General features: G+C 38.5%; 1 long non-coding RNA gene across 1 annotated transcript in view; it reads right to left on the reverse strand.

Moving 5' to 3' along the window:
• Positions 1–21,360, reverse strand: part of Gm20125 (predicted gene, 20125) — a 144,689-nt gene that overhangs the window by 123,089 nt on the left and 240 nt on the right. The window contains exon 1 of the long non-coding RNA NR_038020.1: positions 21,261–21,360. This exon is cut by the window's right edge and continues 240 nt beyond it. This is a non-coding gene — a long non-coding RNA (predicted gene, 20125). The remainder of the gene's footprint in view (positions 1–21,260) is intronic.

The raw sequence follows: 21,360 nt of genomic DNA on the forward strand, positions 1-21,360 counted from the left end.
TCTAGCCAGGCCCCAGTACACAGGATGGGGACCACTCACACTGGAGCAGTGGTAGAATTAACTGATTTTATTTATAAATAGTTTGCCTATTCACACCTCATAGAAAAAATCATAGACACACTCCAAAAGTAATGTTTGGCCAAATATCTGGGCACTCTGTCCCAGTCAACTTGGCACATGAATATAACCATTCCAGAAAGAACTTTGTCTAATTTTTTTTCAAGCAAGACGATTATAGCGCTAATTGCTTTGATGTTTACTGTGTTGCCAATCTCAAAGCTCTTCAGAATAGAGGATTTAACAGCTTAACCACGTTCATCTCAAAGTCCCTGCTTCAAAATGAGCAGTGAGCTGAATGTGCTGCTTCCCCGCTCCTCTGCAGATAAAAACAATAGCCCCCTGTTTCAGAGTAATCAATAGCACACAATACTGTTCCTCTGCACAGCACCTAATAAAGATGGCCTATAAAAGACACAAATGCATCCTGGGAGCTGTACCTCTAATGCCACATCACATCTTTGAGTCATCAAGCAAGCGCAGCAGGGCATCCATACCTGAATCAGAAGGCTTGCAGCCTCATGTGAGACCTGTGGGTGGGCCTTGCAATTGTTAAAGCATTACTGAATGGGATCTTTTTCCTCGAAGAAAAAGGCAGGAGAAAGAAGGAACTGTTTGCTTTTTTATGAAGCAGAATTCCTGTCTAATTCTCTGAGCCTTTGCCTATAACTGCTGCACCATGTGTTTTAAATTAGACTGTATGCATGTGTTCCCTATAAAATTAGCCATCATGACCCATTGTTCCACAGTCCTTCTTTTCATCACATTTTAGAGGCCTGTGTTCCATATTACCAAATAGCCCATAGGGAAAATTATGCATTTTCCACACACCAGCTTTGTTACATATTTGATAACACTTATTTTATATTTAAGGATATAGGTCAATATATAAAAATTTTTGAATAACAAAACAAGTGGCCAATTGTTTTCTCGTGGCAAACAAACCAGGAAGTCAAAAGGACTATATCTAGCATCAAAATCAAATCAGAATTAACAGCTGTGTTTTTAACCCATGTGTATAAGAATATATATAACTCCATCAATATGTTAACTAGGGTGAGGGCACACTGCCAAGCTTAGAACCCACTAAGATTCCTTGGACTCTGTATTTAAATCAAAGTCAAAAACTTTCCAAGTCTAACGTCCTTTTTGGTGCTATAAAATGTAACTTCCTGGTTGAAAACCCCAAAAGTTTTGGACACCAACTTACTCACGCAGAATATGATAAGTGTGAATGAATCAGTAACATATGGATTGCATTTTCTTTCTTAAAGCCGGATTTAAAAAAAAAAAAAAACTTCTTAAATAGAAAATTCATGGTAAAAACATGTATTGGATTTAGCCAACACTAAATCATTTGCAAAATATTTGCAAGGACTTTTACTCTTAGTGGTTATGTGGCAAAATTTCTAGCCCAGTTAATGTAATTGCCCTTCTTCCTCTGCCCTTGCCCCACACCAAGTAAACACACAAGAGAAAGCAATTAAATTGCTACTCACCCCTGTTCTTTTTCTCTTACTTCCTGAGTGTGTCCTGGAAAGCTTGCTGTGTCATTTCTGTTGTACTGCTTCGGCTGTTTTTAAATTAATTGTGCTCCAATCTCTTCTAAATGCAAAGCTCTCGGGAATGGTAGAGGACAGAGGTTATTGAAAACAAGGAATACAATCCCCAGAATAACATTTGACTCTTATTTCCACCCACAAATCATGACTATGCTGACCCAAAGTAAGTAGTACCCAGAAAGTTGTTTCTCACAGTGACCTTTGAAGCTGATTGGTAAATAAGCTAAAAGGAAATTAAAATACTGTAGAACAGCCTCAGTATACTTTTGTGTGTGTGTGTGTGTGTGTGTGTGTGTGTGTGCTTTTAAAGTAACATTTTCACTATTTTTTACTTCTTTATTTGAAATAGTTTGTTTCCTTAAATATTTAAAATTAGGCTTTGACATTATAAAAACAATCAGGCAGCAGTAAGTCCCACATACAAATTTAATTAATTGTTGCTTACAAGTGTTTCTACAAACAAGTTTATACATCCATATATTTTTATGATTACAGTTCTCCGCTTCCAATGTATGTTTCTGTATGTTTCTGTCCCTGAATTGTGCAAATTTCCAGAGGTTGGTCAGGGCTCACTGCCAAAAGCACACTTGGACAGCTACACTATCGTAGCTACTCAGCTTAAACACTGCAGAACTTCAAGCTAGGTTTGGACGTAAATCACAGTTATTGCTCAATAGATTTCAAATTCCATGTTACAGAAAACAATATTCTATATTTTCTGAACAATAATTATCCTAGTATAGATGTGACGTACCACCTATTTATTTCAACATTCCATTCAAACATTATATAAACATGTGGGCATTATGTCTGAAATGCTGAATACCACAGTATATAATATCCTTTTAGGGTTATTTATATAGATTATTTAACAAAAGCAAAGACCATAATTCTCATATTTTTATCTCAATACTACAAATTCTACAGTATTGCATTAGCATTTATCTATATAAACCCTTCCTCTAGAGACATGGATAGCTGCAGTTCTCTGAACTGTGGCAGATGAATCCATGAAGATTGTCTCCCAACTCTCTAATTACAATTAATGAATCTAATTACTGTGATGCCTTGAATATTATGCTTTCATTTTAAAATTCTACTGTGTCTTTCAGTTTCCCATGTGGAGGAATATCAACCTGAAATTTTTGAAAATGGCAAACATTTCCTGGGGAATTTGTAATTCAATGATGACAGTGCTAGATTTATTTATTCAAAACTCAAAAAATCTATTGGGTATCTATCTATAAAGTATTGAATGCTATTCAATCTTCTTGGGAACTTATAAAAACTGCACAAATAGTGCTGTATAAATGTGAGGTAAGCAAATACCCATACTCCATAATAAATGTGATTATTTCTTTTATCCCCAAATTAGCCAATTTCCAGCTGTCTTGTGCAGAATTTTTGGCTTATTTTCATACTATATTAAAAAGGAAGGTCGACCTTCCTTCTATTCCCCTAAATGGATTTCTATTAGTAAGAAAGAAAACAACTTAAACCAAGATTGCTCCATGAGAGTCATCTGATGAATTTTAAGTAAAAATTTGAAGCTGAGAGAAGTGATATCTAAGTAGCTTCAGGAAGCATGACTCTTGTAAGTATTTTCAATTCAGTGGACATTGTTCTAATTCAAAAGAGAACCACAGCATCTTCCTCCACTACCAAACATTTAACATTAAAAATGACTCCTGTGCTTCTGTTACCTCGGCAGTTTTTGCTTCCACATAATTATGAGTTGAGGTTACTAAAATAATAAAATGCTTGCGGCTGATGAGTGTGTCTAATTAACAGGTTATGACAGCCAACTCTGTGTATGCCTGTGTCCATGAATCAACCAATGAAAACAGCTTTGGAATCACTTCACATTTCTAATGCTTTCTTTCTCTTTGTTCAGCAATCTCCCAGCAAGGGAGAAGGTAGAGTCAGGAAATAATTGCTGAAAATGATGCTGCAACTTTGCAAGTGAAGAAATAGTCTGGTTGAGAAATACATCTACAGGGTATGGTGCCAGCCACTCTGCTTACTCAATTAAATTATTCATACCATTGAAGACGACGGACACCTGAGAACTGGAGAGAGAGAGAGAGACCAAAATAGATGAAAGAAGAATAACACTTTTAAAAGGGAATGTCATACAGATAATAGAGTAAAGATGCCTGATTCTAGATTCAAAGTCAGCTCTTGAAACAAGAAATTTCCCTGCCATTCTGAAGTCATTGGGTGGCCATCTACTTCAGTTAGTAACATTTTAGTGACTGAAAGTCTGTTTACTTCATAAGAGCAGGAAAATTCATGTCTTTAGAGCTTTAGCTTTGGCAGATTTGTGCTGCCTCACCAAAAATTCTGCTTAAAAGAGGAAACTTAAGAACAGGAGCGTTGTGTGATAAATTTACATTGAGATCTATTCTACTCATTGTCTCTTCATGCATCAATATAATCACTATGCTGAGAATGGTGGTGCACATTTGTAACCTTAGTGCCTGGGAGGTGAGGCAGGAGAATATTTTGAAACCCGCAGGGTCTACATCGTAGATTCCAAGATTGCCAGGGCTATATAGTGAGACCTCCCATCTCAAAGAAACAAACAAAAAACCCCAAGCTACAAAACAATCACACATCACCACCACCAATAACAACCAACTCGTTGTGCTTATTTGTGTCTTCCCTTGTTCTTCACTTTCACATCGGAACAGTTCTCAGAACATCCAGGTAGTCTACTTACCACCTGGTCTTCAACCCATCACCCATTGTGACAGTTCTGTCACTATTCTCTTAGAAGTAAGTAATCAATGCCTTAGTGCTGATGAATTTAATTTTTAAAGCATTCTACAAATATACAAGCCTATATTCAATTTTCATTTATTTTTCTTGTAATTTTAGAATTTCTTACAGACAGCCACTGGCTATGAAAGTACAGCCTGATATTCTCAAGAAAGCGCTGCTTCTGTCACTAATAGGCTTCAGATTGTGGCTGAAGATAACATGAAATAGCCAAGAAGAGCAATCACATGCATACCACCACTCTCATCACCATCCTCTTCAAGAGAATGTAAGAACCCAGTTCACTGGTTGGGTATCTGAAGTTCCTTGCCATCAAGTTGTCTCACTCCCTCTATACACACTGACACACAACACAACAACAAATTACTTATGTATCAGCATTCTCTTTACCAAGCAAGGTGCTTTTAAACTTTTAAAAGCCATTTTATGAGAATAGAAGGAAAGGTATTTCATGGTAAATGATGCATCCTACATCCCAGGGTACTGGGACCTCAGAAGAGAGTCAAAGGAAGGAAAGAAAAATTAATAAACCCCAATAAATTCCAATATTTATCTCATGAATGTTGGAAAAATTGGAAGTTACTATGCCTGTGTGTGTGTGCATGTGCGCACACGCACACACACACACACACACACACACACACACACACATTTCTCTTCAGAGAGATAAATTTATGAGGTAGGACCATGGAGATCCATAGATAAAATTGATTGGTTAACCAAAACTGTAGATGGCAGCATGTCACTGGAGTAGGGTATTGCTGGAAGTTTAAAAGTGGCTTCTGTTGTTCCACAGGAGGCACACACACACACACACACACACACACACACGCACGCACACAAAACTTCCCATTGATTACCTCACTACTTGGGAAGAACCAGTCACCCTGAAGCATCAGGTATCCTCAGTTGTTACTTTCAGGTCCAGAATCTCTAAGGGGAGCTACAAATCCTATTTCTGAGCTGAAGAGTTGACGGAAGCATTTGGAGATTCTCCAGTGCTTGGGGAGTAGGTGCTGTCTCTTACTCCCTGAGATATCCACATATACAAATATAAGCACCAAACCACACAGGCCCGTTTCTGAAACTCAGATGCCAGATTTCTGTAGCATTATTTGGGAGGCAGAAAAATAGAACTCGACTACAACACAGCAAATAAACAAAGACTGGATTTTGACCATGAAGCAGAGAAGACAGCTGCTACAAAACTATGCATCACTCAAATAATGACCAAGAAAAGCATGTGTAACAGTGGTCAAATCTACTGTGGTAGTATTACACAAATGCAAACAGAAAAATACTACAGACCCTTTGTACAGTCTCCCACCATTGCCAAGTTCTTTTCAAGTTCCTATATCATGCTGTAATTTTTTTTTCAGAGTTCTTTTAAAACTCAAGTTCATTTAATTCCAACCAACTAAATGCTGATATGTAAATCATATATTTGATATGAGTTATGTCTTATGACTGTTCCTTATAATATAGACTTGATAACATGACTATTAAGACTATCAGGTCTTGACTCTGATTCCCATTACATTTTGTCTTGTTAGGTTTGGTCCATTATTTAAACTTATTGAAATAAATTTTTATCTTCATTCTCTCCTCTATTATACTGTCTGTCCATCTCTTCATGGTATAAATTATTTGATAAGTACTATCTTTTATCCTGAAGGTCCAAATGGACCAATAACAAATAGAAAATGTTCCTTTAAAGTGATTTTACTCAGTCTATTGAGTTTTGAATGCAATCTACTTGCCTATTTCATGTTTAATGAATGTACAGGTTATGAACTGAGGTCTGATCTAATGACTCATGATATGTAACTTCTAGAATAAAGTGACATTAGCCGTGATTTGCAGAAAAATCACCAGTCAACTTTTTCTCCTTATTTACTTTGTTTTAATAATGACTATTCCTCTTTATTTTTCTTCATATTCTTTTATTCTCTTGTGATATGTTTAACATCTCCTCTGAAATGTTTTAATAATTCAGTTCTAAGGACTGAGAAAATGGATGAGAAAGAACTAAATGTTTGACTCCTCCATGTAAACCAGGCTGTCTGATACTGGGTATTTATTCCTCTCCACAGTCTGACACAGGATGCCTTTCTCTCATGCTCCTTGTAGATAAAGAAGCTAAAATGCTTTAAATTGTTATGTTCTGCATCAAAATTATAGAGCGCTAATAAGTGGTGAAGTTATAACTTAAAAAACAAACAGCTTGGGCAGCCTCCATAGTACTCTTTGCTTGCCCCCATAAGGACATACTATTCACCCTACTTGAGGAGTAGGGCCTTGTGATGATTTGTATTAAAGAAACGTGCCAGAAACACACACACAAAAAAAAAAAGACAGCAGAAGGAAGTGTAATGAATAGGAGGGGCCTAAGAGTGTCTGGAATGAGAGAGGGGTGGAGTCAGCAACAGGAAGGACACAAACAGGTCAGGGGGAAGAGAAGGAACACCTGTCCCTGAGAGAGCTGCTTACCCTACTCAGTGAGCTGCTTAGACAAGTCGTTCCACATTTTTAATTTATTTGTTTGCACTAAAAACAGAACATGTGGTGTCGCCGGTAGGCTGCGTAAGCACATTGCCAATGACCTAGATTGTCTTCAGCCCTCTTCTTCCTTTGTACAAGAATTTTTACCTTATGTTTATTATTTATATGTATGTATCAAGTGACCAGGTGTGTGTGTGTGTGTGTGTGTGTGTGTGTGTGTGTGCAAGCTACTTCTTTGAGGGTGCCTACAGAGGCCAGAAGACAGCATCTGACACTCTGTTGTTAGAGGTACAGGCATCTGTCAGCCATCCAACATTTGTACTGGGAACTGAACTTAGGTCTTCAGACAGAGCAGGCACTGCTCTTGGTCACCTCCCATCTCCCCAAGCTTTCTTTCTACTTTTTTTACTTTTCTTTTGCCTTTTTTTTTTTTAATAAAACAGATCTTGCCTCAAGTTTATTTGTAAAAACAGCATAGGACACACCTCATCTGTAAATAGTATGTGGGGAGGTGTGTCCATCTGTCTTCACACTGGCAGGAGCCTTTTCTATGGGGCCTTCACAGGGGCCTGGGTACCTCAGGAGCCTGAGCTGGAGCTGGAGCCTGAGCCTTAGCTGGAGCTGGGGCCTCTGCCTTGGTTTGAACCTTGGGCTTTGGTTGGCAGAGCCTATCCCCCTTGGCTATGTAGCTTCAAATCTGCTTCATAAGCTTCTGGTGAGTGAACAATGAGGGTGAGACAGCAGAATTTTCAGCTGAGGCCCTTTGGCATCTTGGGTTTAATTGCCTCAGACTTCACAGGGGCCTTGACAGCCGCTGCTGGCCTGCATTTTCTTCAGGCCTTTCTTGTTGTGCTTCTTGGCAAAAGGCATGTTCCTCAGCAACTGGGTCAACCCACTTACTGGATTTGTATCTTTGTGACCACGGTTTCTATATTGCCACTAAAGGCCACCAACAGATTGGGAAAGGATCTTTACCAATCGTAAATCAGATAGGGGACTAATATCCAATATAAATAAAGAACTCAAGAAGATGGACTCCAGAAAACCAAATAACCCCATTAAAAAATGGAGCACAGAGCTAAACAAAGAATTCTCAACTGAGGAATATTGAATGGCTTTTTGTTTCTTAAAATGCAAAATCGCTTACCTGCCTCAGCTTGATTTGCCCTCCCTCTGTAGCCTAGGCTAGCTTTGAACTTGTTATCCTCCTTCCTGTGACCCTTTGCCTCAGCCCCCAAAGTAACTGGAGTTTCAGGCCTGTGCAATTAGGCCAGCTCAAGTTGCCTCGCCATACTAAACCCCATCTCTCTCTCTCCTTTATTTAAAAGAAGCCACACTAGCGTCTTACTTAGCATAAGATTGCTGTCATAAGTTAAAAGATGCCATATATGTTATGTTGATCCATGGCAGGTGATCTACAGGACATTTTTTTTTTCAGACTGGGGCTTGGCTTGGCTGACAAAGCATTTGTTTTATAAACATATGGAATTAGTTACATGGGTTCAATCATAATTTTCACATAATAATGTTGACCATGGTGGCATGTCCCAACACCAGGGAGTTAGAGGCAAGAAGACCCATAGGATCCTGTACCACTCACTTAATTGTTGAGCTAGAGACTAATAAAGGACTGAAATGAGGTTCCTGAAAAAACACCCAGGTCAGTCCTCCAGACTTGATATATATGCAAACACATGTGCACACACACCAGGTCACTTGTAAACATGCATGCATTACAAATATTCTTTCATTTACTTACTCTCTTTCAAACTAATTTTCTTGACGATTATACCATCTCTGGGGTGTGTATGTGTGTGTGTGTGTGTGTGTGTGTGTGTGTGTGTGTATTCTCGGAACCACTAAAGGTGTCTTCTACTTTACCCATCATATCCTTTCTCCTGTGCTTGATTGAAGGAACTCTCCTAATCCTGAATCCAACCTACGAAACTTGATTCTACAGTTCCCTATTAATCAGACGACTGATTCATGATACACATCACCCTCACCCCAATCTCACTGCCTTGGATGACTTTGTCCTTCCCTCTTCGCTCTGCTTATTCATCACAGCTGTATGCATCATCTAAGACTCAGCTCTAGCCCAGCACAGTTACAGTTAACTGCTTCAGCCTTTCCTGCCTTCTTCCTGCTGTGGGTGGTTACAAGGGTTAGTATTCATGGAAAAGAATTGAATGCTGCATCTTCAGTCCCTTTCCTCTGTCTTATTTCCTTCCCTTTCAGGTTCTCACAGCTGGATTTCCTCTTGCCCCAATTCTCAGACCACTCTGCAAGCAAACCCAGAGAGAGGCCTGCATGCATCATGTAAGGTCAACGTGCTGCTTCAACCGACTCGGCGAGCACAAGTCCATGTAGGGCTAGGTACCCAGCCCCACACAATCACATAGCTTTTCACCCATTCTGTGAGTCTCTTTAATGGCATCTTCAAGGTTCATCCTGTTGACTATTGTTGCTAATTCTCCCGTTCTTCAAGGTTGGCTCAGTGAAGAATTTACTTATCTATGTTGCCCTTCGAATGTTTGTAGTTATTAAAACCTGCCGGGACCTGTCTTCTTCCAGCGTGTCCTTCTTACTTTCCAACTTTTGTTGGTTACAGTTCCCCAGATTAAACCTGTAAGACTTTCTCTAAGTGCTTGCCAGCTCACAGGCGCTGTTCCAACATATGTCTTGTCTACCTGGTTTAATCTTCGCAGCATTCTGCATTTTTCTAAAAATGAAACTGAATTCTCAAAGGATAAGGAACTTCTTCCAAGTTTCCTTTAAGGAAGCAAAGAATCCAGACTAAGATGCAAACCAAGGGAAACTGATTTCTGACCCCATAGCATTTTTCCCCAACTCTCATCACTAGACGTAGCGGCTCACATTAATGCCAGCACTATAATATTATATATTATATATTATATAATATATATATATACATATATATATATATATATATATATATATATATATATGATGAGTTTTGCCACTTTTCTGACCAGCTTGAGCCACAGAGTGCAAATGTCTCAAAAAAATGAAATTTTGTGTCAAGACATACATTAAAATTTTTTCTGGAACGTTGACCAAATTGACAGATTCTATATGTGATTGAAACCTCATTACCGTCTGAAAATCCCTGATGCAAAACTTGATTTTCATCCATCAACCCTGCCACTCATGTTGTTCTTACTTCAGAGTTAGCGTTCAGTTTCTGGAAAACTCAGCTACATGGGTCTAGTGACCAAATCAAGATCCCTCTGTTTGGTCCCTAAAAAGATGAAACTTAATTTGAATCTGTGTTATCAGCTTAGAGAGTGAGTCATTTAACTGGACTGCTAACTGTATTAGCAACATCTACAATAAATAGTCTAAAATATGTGATTATAGAGAACCGTATTACATGCAGAGAACAAATACTCTTATTATCATGTGTAATAGCATATGCTAATACGAGTGTCACTTCAATTAAATTTTATAAACTTTGCTTTAAGAAACCCATAGCTGGCCGGAGATATAGTTTAGCAGTTGGGAGCACTGGCTGTTCTTCCAGACGTCCTGAGTTCAATTCCCAGCAACCACATAGTGGTTCACAACCATCAATAATAGGATATGATGCCCTCTTCTGGCAAGCAGGTATACATGTAATAAAGCACTCATGTACATAAAATAAATATATAAATCTTAAAAAGAATAGAAAGAAAACTATAGTTAGCTATTTGATTTTTTTAAGTTAGAATAGGAATGCATGATTAAAATATTCATACTCCAATTCATAATCTCTGTAAGCACCTAAATAATAAAATTATACTGTATTTATTATGTGAAATATCCATGCTATAAAGACAGAAAACGAAGACCCTTTGTCTCATATACTCAGCCCCCATAAACTCTATGAGGTTTGTATATTTATATGAGAAATACACATACCTATAAATATATAAACCCCATAGAGAAACATGAAGTTAACTGAAGACATTGTTGTCATCAATATAGCTATAATCCTGGCAAGTGAACTTCAGATTTCTCAAATATGTATTGGCAATGATAACTTATATCAACTGTAGACAATATCCATATGAAATTTTTTTAAAGGACAATTTTATGTGAACGAATTCAAATCTCTTTGAATTTTATTTTTATTTTAAATCATCCCACTAGAAAAAAAATCATCTCATATTATACAGATTTAAAAGTAGAAACATAAATACTATATCTATTCATTGTTTAAAATTATATATTATTCAGATGCTGGTATGTGTTATTGATTTGTTATGTATTTTCAAAACTGTGTGGGTGAAATACTCCATGAATTCTTCACTTTGTTTTACATGTAGGAGTGTCAACCACACCTGGCCACTAAGTCCTCATTAAGGAAGATACCCTGAGGAGAAGTGGAATCATGAAAAGCACAATTATGGGTCCATGAGAAAGGATAAATCTAGGTCAAGAGTAGACCAAAAAGAAAGTGAGAATTAAGAAAGAACCTTACATGTCCAGCTCAAGAAAATCAAATCTCTAAGATAAATTAGTAAAATATAAACAAATATAGTTGACCCAAAGCAATCATGAGAAAAGCAAGTGACAGAAATTGCTAGCTACATTTCAATAACTATGAATATAAATGGTCTCAATTTCCTAATAAAAAGATACAAATTGGCTGATTGAACTAAATGGTAATATCCATCAATTTGTTGTCTGTAAGAAACTCACATCACCAGCAAAGTCATACATAACATGAAAGTAAAACAAATGGAATAATGGAAAGTAAAGCAAGCAGCAGTAGCTCTACATATCTCTGACAAAATAGAACTCAAGCCAAACTCACTCAGAAGGAAAAGCAGTCTCACAGAAAAGAAAGGATCAAGACAGGGTACCCTGACTACAGAATTCAACCATATATATTTAAGAGCTAACTATTCAAACTATTGAATAAAATAGTAATAGAAAAAATACATACACATATGCACACATTAAAATCAATAAAGAAATATTGCATGTTGAATCCAACAACACGTTAAAAGAGAATACAGCATGATCAAGTTGGTTTTATTCCAGGGATAAGACAATGATTTAATACATACAAATCAATAAACATCATAACATAAATAATTGGAATCAAAACTAAAAATTAAATGATTGACATATATATTGACGACATATTGACATAAAGGCCACTCAGTCCTACATACTTTTCTGATGAAAGTAATGAGCAAATCAGGTATTAAAGGATTATCCAGATAATGATGGTAATGTAGAGCAGGCACAGCAGCAACTTCACACTGAATGGGAAACATCGAAAAGTATTTCCTTTAACAGCAGAAATGAAAGAAGGCATTCATAACCACTGCTCTTATTTAAGTTTTTCAAAAGTCAGGGATAAACCTGACTTTCAAACACAGCAATTAAAATTATAAAAAATGATTGAGAGGATAACTTAGGTAAATTATGAGGACCTGGGTTTAAATTCACAGCACCAACTTAAAACGATAGGCATGGCATTGTACATACATGTCTAATCACAGCACAAGAATGCGAATGCGGAGAGTGGAGAGTGGAGAATCCTAGAGGATTGTTGCCCTTGTGTTTTATCCAGTGAGAAACCTCCAGTTTCAGTGAAAGAACGTGTCTCAAAAAAAATAAAGTGGAAAGCCCACTTGCAGGAGGGCGAAAGACAAACAGGCCCACCCACAACATGGCCCACCCAAAGCAGGAGCCATTAAGATATGCAAGTATATGGTAGAGCTATGGTAGACCCAAGGCAGGAGCCATTAAGATATGGTAGAGATACGGTAGACAAAGAGACACAGAATGGTTTGAGCACTATGAAGAGACATAGAACTGGGAAGGAGAGGGTGGTAAGGAGTAGACTGATGTCAGTAGCCTGTTCTACCACTAGAGGCCATGGTGAAGTCCCAGGTCATGCTGTGGTACAGGGCCACATCTGGGTCCATGGCCATTCAGCAGCAGGAGTCTGTAACAATGTCTTTAGCTCTTATTACCATCAAAAGCCATGCAGATATCCCTGCTCTAGGCTGTCACCTGCAACCATGGTAATACCCAAAGGCTGTGCAGAGCTGGTTCCACCCCTCACCAGTTGCAGCACTTGGGAGAGCAGGGCCTGCACCTCACCTGGGCAGCACAGTAGAGCTGACCCGGATGGCAGGGCACAGGTGAGCTGGCCCTGAGATTGTGTGCAAAGGAGAACTGGCCACACCACATATCTGCTGTACAGTGGTGTAGGCGAGGTAGTAGATGTTCCACACCCTCCTTACCCCTTGTCCATACTATGGAAAGCAATTCACAAATTAAATAACTATAAAAAATTCAATTACACTGTTTAAAGTACTAGAGCTAACAATTCTAAGATAATATGGAAGCACAGAGACAATCTTGGGAAAATGTTAACGGCATTGCAATGCCTATCTCAAACTATAGGTTAGAAAAGCACTTACATACAAAAACATCATGGAGGCCTGGGGTGATGAATCCATGGATGAGCAGCTTACTTCAAAACCCTAGCATCCACATATATACCAAGTGGGCATGGTGGTTCACTTATCATCTCAGAACTTGTAAACTGGTGAGAGCTGGAGAGCAGGCCCTGCCGCTGGGCAGCTCAGACACTGGATGATCCAGCTGGGGTGGTGCTGGAAAGTTGCCTGTTGGTATGGGTGAAGGAGAGCTGGCAGCCTGAGTTGTTAGGTACCATCCAAGCTCAGACCCAAGGCTTTGAGTTGGCCCACCCCAACATATTTCCCAGTTATAAACTGCTGGAGCTCATGAAGGGGCAGGTCCTCAAAATCTACAGTATCTCCATAATACAGGGCAACAAGAGGATATCCCAGAGGAGTTCTAATGAACATCCAGTATTGATAGTGTAGCAGAAGTCAGAGGCCTCAAACCAGACGAATGACTTATTGCAAATGGACATTTGCAAGCAAAGGTGTGTGGGAAAAGGAGTGTACTGTGAGACCCTCTGGCACACACTAGTTTCCATGATGAGATGGGTTTTTTATTCTTGTTTTTGTTGTTGGTTTTCTTTCATAGGAGACATTGCAAGGGTATGGGGTAGATAGGATGAGACAGGAGATGGGTGGGATTGGCATCAATTTCTGGATTTCTCTTGTAGGCACACATTTGAATGTACATGAACCCACGTGTATGTACACCAGAGAGAGAGAGAGAGAGAGAGAGAGAGAGAGAGAGAGAGAGAGAGAGAGAGAGAATATGAATGAATTACAAAATGCTGAAAACATCAACTGAAAAAGATACAAAATGTGGGAAGAGCTGCTACTCCAGTTCCATGGCATCACTGAGATAGAGCAGCTACTAGAGAAGGAAAAGGTTTACTAAGTGAACACTTCCAAGTTGCAATCCATCATTAAGGGAAGGCAGGAAACTCAGGCAGGAACCAAGAAGACATGCTGCTTGGTGGCTGTGTCACTTACAGGTGCATGCTTTACTAGCGCTTATTTTGTTGAGGACTAACTGCTTCAGGATGGGGCAGCACACAAGTGCCTGTGCCCTCCTGAGTCAATTAATAATCAAGAAACCAACCCCAGTTATGCACACAGGCCAATCTGATCTAGGAAATTCCTCAATGGAGGTTTTCCTCTCCTTCTGTCCTGTATTGAGTTGAATATTAAAGCAAACCCCAACACCTAATATGTTCAGGAATATACAAAATTAAGAGCTAAAAATGTCCATACTATGAAAAGTAATCTACAAATTAGATCCCTATATAAATATCAATGTCTTTTTAAAAGAACTAGAGCTAATAATTCTCAACTAGTAAGGAGGCACAAAAAACAATCTCATTTGGAAAAAATGTTAAAGACATCACAATGCCTATATCAAACTATAGGACATAAAAACAATTGCCAAAAAAAAAAAAAAAACCAGCATGGAAGCCTGGTGCCATGACAGCATGTGTGAAAGCACTTACATCAAATTCCCAGAACCCACGTACACACCAGCGTGGTGTGCTGCATCCCTTGTAATTTCAGCATGCAGGAGGAGAAGGGATCGCCAATGAAAGTTGTTCAGCAAGCAAGCTCTGGGTTCAAGGGACACTTGAACACTATCTAAATATATAATGTGGAAATGGATGGACAAAATACCATCAAAACCAGGTATCTGCGTATGTTCACATAAACACATGTGAAAACACATACACTCATGCATACATACAACATACTGAAAATGGCATGGTAATGTTATTAAAACTGACATATAAGATTGTAGAAGATAGTAAAGGATCCGGAAAGAAACTCACATACATACACCCATCTGATTTCCCTGCCTCCCAGTGGTGCCAAGACCATGTCTTGTCAATATTGAATATTCGTTGATATTGAAATTCGATACCTATTTTACATCAAATTTTAATTCAAACTGGATTAATGAACCAAGTATAAAATCTGAAACTTTGAAACAACTAGAAAAATACACAGGAGAAATCTTTTCTAATGATGAACAAGGGCAATGACCTCCTGAATAAGATTCTCATAGCTCAGAAAAAATAGCTGTCTCTAGTGAGACTACGCCGGGGCCTAGCAAACACAGAAGTGGATGCTCACAGTCAGCTATTGGATGGGTCACAGGGCCCCCAATGGAGGAGCTAGAGAAAGTACCCAAGGAGCTAAAGGGATCTGCAACCCTATAGGTGGAACAACATTATGAACTAGCCAGTACCCCGGAGCTCTTGACTCTAGCTGCCTATGTATCAAAAGATGGCCTAGTCGGCCATCACTGGAAAGAGAGGCCCATTGGACTTGCAAACTTTATATGCCCCAGTACAGGGGAACGCCAGGGCCAAAAAGTGGGAATGGGTGGGTAGAGGAGTGGGGGGGGAGGGTATGGGGGACTTTTGGGATAGCATTTGGAAATATAAATGAGGAAAATACCTAATTTAAAAAAGTGAAAAAAAAAAAGAAAAAATAACAAAGTTGTTACATGAGAGTATAGACTAAAATTTATAAGTCTCTATACAGCAAGAAAAATAATGAAGATGTTAGGTACAAAACAGGAGAAGAGAAGGCTTCTCATGAAGAATTAATACACAGGATATATAAAGAATTGAAAATGTTTAACTTTTAAGGAATATATCAATCAATAGATGGACAAATAAGCTAACCAACACTTCTCAAATAAGCATTAAAAATTGTTAGGTTTGCATCCACTAAAAGGCTGGGAACCCCATCTGCCCTCTTTTGCCAATCCCACACTTACAGAGAAAACTACCTGAGCTGCTTGGAGAAAACTGCAGATTAACATGTTTTCATCCCTCATCTCCCTGTTCCCAAAAAACCACCCAAAAGTGCCCACCCAGGGGCTCAGACTTTGGCCATATATGAACACAATCCCAGCTCTTAGCTGAAGCAAAGGGATTTTATAGAGTTTATATGAAGAATGAATATGTATCTGTGAGACCTATGAACCCACCCAAAAGCTGCCTCCTAATAAACTTGCCTTTATCTACTTTTTAAAAATTTTATTTACTTTACATCCTATTCACTACCCCTCTCCTGGTCACTCCCTCCCTCAATCTTCCCATTCCCATCCCCTTCTCCCCTGAGAGGGTAGACTCCCCGCTGGGTATTCCCACCCTGGCATCCATTCTCTGTGGGGGCCAGGTGGATCCTCTCCCTCTGAAGCCAGAAAAGGTAGACCACCTAGAAGATATCTCACATACAAGAAATAACTTTTGAGTTAGCCTCTGTACAAGTTGTTTGGGACTCACAGGAGAACCAAGCTGCACATCTGGTACATATTTGTGGAGTGGGGAGGGGTCAGGCCCAGCCTCTATATGCACTTTGGTTGGTGGCTCAGTCTCAGAGAGCCCCAAAAGTCCACATTAGTTGACTCTGTTGTTGGTCTTCCTGTGGAGGTTCCATCTTCTTTGGGGCCTACAATCCTTCCCCCCAAACTATCCTGAACAGTACAAGAACTTCAGGAGGAATCACCATCCCTGAACTCAAGCTGTACTACAGAGCAATAGTGATAGAAACTATATAGTATTGGTACAGAGACAGACACACCTTTATTTGCTTTTAACAAGGTCTAATCTGGCCTATAGCTTCATCACCAAGGAAGAGGAAATGCCTATCAGAAACGATTAGAAAGTATATGAAATTGTGGAATATGTCATCCCTGTAGAATGCCAATTTAGTAATGACAACATAATACTAACAAGTGCTGGTGATGATATGAAGAAGGGAGAACCCTCACCTGTTGTTCATGGGTTATGTAAATTAGTCTGACTACTATGGAAGACAACATGGAAGGGCTTCAAAAATCTGAAAATAGAAAGAGCATGATTTATCTATAGCACTCCTGTGCATACACTGACGGAAATTACGTCAACAGATGCAAGAGATTCCTGCATCCTTATGTTTGTTGCAGCACTATTCATAGTAACCAGTCTCTGAAATCAGCTAGGTGACCATCAACAGCATCAAGCAATTTCAGTATTATATCCACGATGAATATTATTGAGCTATAAAGCAGATTGAGCGCATATCATTTGTAGGGAATTAAATGAAGCTAGATAAAAAAAATGGTGTTAAGCAAATTCAGTCACATAAGAAAGACAAGTATCATATGTTTTATCTCATATGTGAAAATTTAAAGGAATAAAACAATACTAATATGATGATCTAAATGGCTTGCAGAATAGAACTGGGGATGCACAGAGAGGAGGAAGGTGTAAGAGGAAGGAGGATATGAACAAAGCATGATGCAGTATATGTGTAAATGTCACCATGAAACTCGTTATTCTACATAATTAATTTGAAGAATAAGTATAAATGAAAGAAATGAGCCAACCCTGGTCACATCTCTGCTCAGACTTTACTTCTGGTTCTCAGCTGTTCTTAGGTACAATGTTGCAGTGTAGCATGTCAAGACTCGAGTCCATGCTAAATCTGATCACAGTCTCAAACCAATGCCCAACCCCACTTCCCTCTTCACAGAATAGAAACAGTGCGTTTGAGTCAACCATCCCAAATGCCATGGAAGGAAAAGCATACGCGTGCCTTTGCCTTAGAACTTCTATGTTAGCATCCTACTGCTTGGCATACTTATTTGAGTGGAAAACTGCTGAATACCTGAAAGCATCACTCTGAACATTCAAGCAATGAACTGTTTCCCATGGATGAGAGAGCCTGTAGATGCAGTCATATAGAAGAGAAGAACCAAACAGTGACAAGCTAGACAACAGAGTATCAAGATCTCTGGCTCAGGCAGTGTAGCGTACAGGATGAGGTAACTCACCTTCAGTGGCTAGAAGTTGGCCTCATCACTCAATAATAATATTGGAGTTCGATAGTTCCAAACCCAGGGACAACGTGTGGCTGAAGCTCAGCAGTCTGCTGTAAAGTTTACATCTGTAGAGACTGAGAGCTTGAAGTTCTAGTCCAATGAGGGCTAAATGTAGCAGGATGTTTAATGCCCAAAACATTTGAAGAACAAAGTGAGGTTTCACCTGTGCAGAGCCCAGCTCTGAGTTTGTTCCTCCCATGTTCAGTCCTCTGAGGACACACCGTCAAGATAGAACATTAGCCACAGTAAGGAATCTCAGGGGTTGAGAGAACTGTTCACCCCAGAGATGGTAAAACAAAGTATGACCAGCAGAAATTCCTGATACACAAAGAAGGGAAACATAATAATAATAATAAACAAAATAGCCCTGGTGTATATACTCTCAGAAACAACCTAGCTCATCAGAAACACAAGAGTCTCAACATTTAGCTGACCTCCAACCAACTTCCTGCATCCATCTGGTGTAAGCTCTGGACCTACAGAAGAGAGGCAGCAGGAGAGGTGAGAAAGACATAAGGATGAGTGAGAAGGTCAGTAGTATAAATGAAAAACTCGGGAATGTGAATGAGAAAGTCAACAAGGAAACAGAATTCACATCCTAGTCTCATTAATAGATGAGCTCTAGACTACAACCATTCATAAAGAAACTTCAAATTAATCTATTCCATAACTCAAATGAACTTATTAGACATTTATGAGGATACCAACAATTAAGGAATATACATTCTCCTTAAAATATAAGGAGCCCTTCTTAAAATATATCATATTTTAAAGATAATAAAGTAATCTTAACAAATGCAATGACAAAAATCTAAAGCAGTCATCTGCTACATCTTATAGCGAAAAAAAAAAAAAAAATAGAAAGCAATAGCAAGAGAAGCCACACAAATTACACAAATACTGAAGAGAGCAAAATAAATTCCTGAGTGATCCATGAGTCATTAATGAAATCAGAAAGGTCAGAGCAAAATAAATCCTAGAATCAAATGACAATACAATTTATCAGGACCTGTGGAATATAGCAAAGGCAGTTTCATGAGAAATGTTTTACCTCTTTGTATACTGAAGAGTCAAGGCCAACAGATGGTTTACTAGATAAAGGTGACTGCAAACAAGCCTGAAGACCTGATTTTAATTCCAGATATCTAGATGATAGGAGAGAACTGACTTCTATAAATTTCCCTCTGAACCTCCACATGTGTAGTGTGACATGCACATACACACACCCACACACATGGGGGGAGGTGCAGAGAGAGACAATAAATAAATAAATAAACAAACAAACAAACAATATAATTAAGCATCTCAGTTATCTTAAATAAATAACATAATGATGTCTCTCAAGATCATAGAGAAACATGAAAAATTAAACCCTAAAGCAGTAGACACAGAGTGAGTGAGGTCAGAAATTAGTGAAATGAAGGCTTAAGGAACAATTCAAAAGAAGCCCTGGAAACAGAAATTTGGTTCTCTGAAATTTTAGGTAAGATTGGCAAAACTTTAGCAAAATTAACCAAAAGAGGGTGAGAAGACACGTATTAAGAAAGTATAAAGTTAGAAACAGAAACACTGTAGTAAAATTAGAGAATCAATATGAATGAAATATTTAAAAATCTTCTGTTCTATAAACTTGGAAGATGGGGGGGGGGGGGACAAAATAATTCTTCGGTACATATAACCTACCAAAACAAGGAAAAAGGAAAAGAAACAAAAAGAAAGTCAATGAAATAACTTAAACAGATCCAAAACAAGCAAGGAACTTGAAGCAGTATCCTAAGAAAGAAAAGCCAGATGACCTATCTTTGTAGCTACCTTACCAGACCTTTAAGGAAGAATTAGTATCCATGTACCTTAAACTGACCCATAAAAATATAAAATGGAAAGACCAAGCACATTCCAAGAAGCCAAAATCACCTTGATAGCCAACTCATATAAACCAGAAAGCTATACAACAGATCTTCTCAACAAAACGGAAACCTGAATTCAAGACCAAATTAGATTATGATCAATTTGGTTTCAACCCAGTGGTTCAAGGATGGTACTACCTACGCAAATCAGTGACCGTAACATTGCATATAGTATTAAGTGCAGAAATCACTTGATTATCTGAATAAATGTAAAAAAGTCTTTTGACAATATGCCTTCATGAAGAAATCCCTAAAGAAACTAAGACTAGAAGGAATACCCCTCCACATATAAAGCTGTATACTGGAAGTTTGTGGCCATTATATTAAATGAAAGCATTTCCTCTTAAAAAAAAAACAAACAAAAAAAAAAAAACAAACAAAAACAAAAAAAAAAACAATGAGACAACAATGTCCACTTTCTGAAATCATATTTAATACAGTGTTAAATAACTTTATCATATTCATATTATATGACAAGGAAATCAATTCTATATAGAAAGAAAAACAAGTTAAAATATTTCCATTTGCAAACAACTGGAGCCTATAATTAAAGGGCCCTAGAGATTCCATCATTAAATTCTTAGATCTGAGAAATACTTTGTGCAAAGTAGGATATTTATATATTAATATACATGAATGCACAGCCTTCGTATCCAACAATAAAAAATTTATGGAAAAGAAAGCCAGGTTAGGGGGAGGCGCCTACTAACAACAGTCTCAAAAGATAAAATAGTAAGTCTAAGATAAAAGATAAAAAGATAAACGAATAAGTCTAACAAAAAACTTCTACAGTGGAAAAGAAGTAAAAGAGGATTAAGAAATAGGTTCACATATATAGAGCCACCTAATTTTGACAAGTATGTATAAGAAATATATACAGGGTGTTGGGCCCTGGTTTGGCCCTGGTTTGGGCCTTGAGGACAAACCCAAGCCTGGCTTGGGCAGACTTGTGGGAGAGCCTGAGTCTAGCTCAAGTTTTGAGACCTGTCTCTGTCACTTCAGTATTGGGATGACTCAGCAAGACCTCTTTGGCCCTGCCTCTGCCCCACTGCCATTGCAGATGTAGAGCTTTGCCATATGGAGTCAGTCACTCCATACCCTCCGCCATCCTTCCCTGCCTCCTATGTCATCTTACCTCACCAAAAATCCCTCTCATAATCAAGAGACTGATGCCATAAAGTCGAGTTCCTGCTTCGACAAAACTCCTGGCTCGGTGTGTTTCTTTTGGGCCGTTG

Source organism: Mus musculus, chromosome 10 (genome assembly GCF_000001635.26).
Source record: "Mus musculus strain C57BL/6J chromosome 10, GRCm38.p6 C57BL/6J".
NCBI classification, from domain to species: domain Eukaryota; kingdom Metazoa; phylum Chordata; class Mammalia; order Rodentia; family Muridae; genus Mus; species Mus musculus.